Raw genomic sequence first — 2,500 nt, 5'->3', positions numbered from 1 at the left:
TGTGCTTTTTTTTTTTTTTTTTTTTTTTTGACAAAATGTTTGTCTTTGGCTTCAAATTATGCATAACTTTCCATTATCAGTTCTCCATTAGAGCAAAAACCTCTTTCCCTGAAGTATTCTTCTGGGGTTTGCAAACAAACAGGTTGGGGGCCAGATCTGCAGAATAGGTTGGGCGCGATAGCAATTCCAACTGCATTTCTATTGTTAAGATCAAGTTATGACATTTCTTGGTGAAAGTGTATTCTTTCGTTTCCATTTGTGGCCGGTTTTTCGACATTTCTTCATTCAAACATATTTATATTAGGCTCAACTTTGGACACTTGCTATATGAAGGTTAGTACCTTATATAAATCGTACGGAGTATTTATTACTGGCTCCCTCTATATATCATGCCCGGGACTTGTTTAGTGATGTGTTGTATACAGATGCACTTTGTATTATTAGTTGCATGAAACTTATATACTTCGCATGGTAAATTTCTGATAGATAGATAGATAGATGTATAGATACATCATCTAGCATGATATTTATATTCTGTATTCATATATACTAGCGTATATATATATATATATATATATATATATATATATATATATATATATATATATATATATATATATATATATATGCTATCTGCAAACCTAAAGGAGGGGGTAATGCCTGGGAGGATGGAATCATCACAGCAGAACAGAATTATGAAGTGAATATTGGAAGAGGGTACATTAGTTTGAAATGATGACGGCGGCGGCGGCGGCGGCGGCGGCGGCGGCGGCGGCGGCGGCGGCGGTGGTGGTGGTGGTGGTGGTGGTGGTGGTGGTGGTGGTGGAGACGACGATTATTTTAAAATTAAACTACTAATCTGCAACTCAAAATTTCAAACGTCTAATCCATTAATAATGATAAATAAAACATCAAGATTGGCAACTTAACATGAAGACGAATCAACATAGTAAATACAGGTTCATTCATTAAACTGAAAGAATGGTCGAGAGAAGTAGAGTAAGTGAAAGGAAAACATGGAAGGAAGTGATGAGTGTGGATTTGAAAAAGAAGATAAGTAAAACCTGTGCAGAGATAGGTTTATTTGGAAGTCAATCTCTTAAAGCCGTTTAACACATGCCAGCATGTAAAACAGGCGTGGAATCGATAATGACGACGATGAGGATGAGGATGATGATGATGACGACGATGAAGATGATAATGATAATGGTGGTGATGCCGATAATAATGATTATATTGATGATGATGATGATGATGCTGGCAATGTCGACGACGATGATGATGATGATGATGATGATGATGATGGTTATTAAGTTAATGATTATGATGAAGATGATGATATTTGGGATGTTGATGAAGATGATGTTGGTGATGGCGATGAAGATGATGATGTTGGTGATGTTAATGAAAATAATCATGATTATGGTAATGACGTTAATAATGATAATGATGATGGTGTTGGTGATGTCGATGAAGATGATGATGTTGATGATAATGGGGGTTACGTAAATAACGATAATGATGATAATATTGATGATGATTATGCTTATGATGATAATGATCATGATGCCAGTGATGTCGATGCTGATGGTGGTGATGATAACGATAATAGTTACGATGCTGCTGCTGCTGATGATGATAATGTTGGTGATAACGATAATGGTAATAATGATGCTGATGCAGTTGACGATGTTGGTGATTACAATAATGGTAATGCTGCTATTGATACTGCTGCTGCTGTTGCTGCTGCTGATGATGATTATGATGATGATGATGATGACGACGACGGCGGTAATGGTGATGATGGTGATTGTTCTAAATTGTACATTATCTAGAGCATGTTTTACAAAGTGTTTGCGATATTTTTCCTCCGTTGCAACAATTTGCCAACCGAAGCATAGCATCCTTTGAAACAAGAACACTGAAATGCACTTAGTGTAAAATTAGCTGAAAACATACATTAATAAAAATCTGTTTGCTTTTTTTTTTTGCCTTGCAAAAAAGTACAAATTGATTTTTTCAAACAAATAAAATAAATCTGAAATTTTGTCTTTGTTGTTGTTGTTGATATCATTATTAATCAATGTCAAAATTTAAGCGAATGATTGAAATAAAAAAACTGAAATAAAAAGATTGAAAGGCTTAAAGAGTTTCTCTTGAAATACCAAGACCAAAATAAACAATTCCATCGAATTCAATTAATTTTTTTCTTCTATTTTCAGTAAAGTTAGAAGATTTATTTATATCTCTCCCACATCGGGAAAGTTGGATTGAAGAGCCAGTGCCTCAGAGATAGAGCACTCTAGCCTACATAACAAAAATGGGTGGGTCAGCATTTCATAGAAGAGACACCTCAGAAAATTAGCAATAAACTAATTCTCAAAGAGCAAAAACGTAAAGCCTGAGATAGTGGACTTCCTAGATCTGCGCAGGACTACACCACCTCAACAATGGACTAGACATTTGGAGAAATGTAGACGGAATAGCTCCAACCTCAGAT

Source organism: Euprymna scolopes, chromosome 27, assembly GCF_053919585.1.
Source record: "Euprymna scolopes isolate OS-2025 chromosome 27, ASM5391958v1, whole genome shotgun sequence".
NCBI classification, from domain to species: Eukaryota; Metazoa; Mollusca; class Cephalopoda; order Sepiida; family Sepiolidae; genus Euprymna; species Euprymna scolopes.
The sequence above is the reverse complement of the archived record's forward strand: the minus strand, read 5'-3'. Positions refer to the sequence as shown.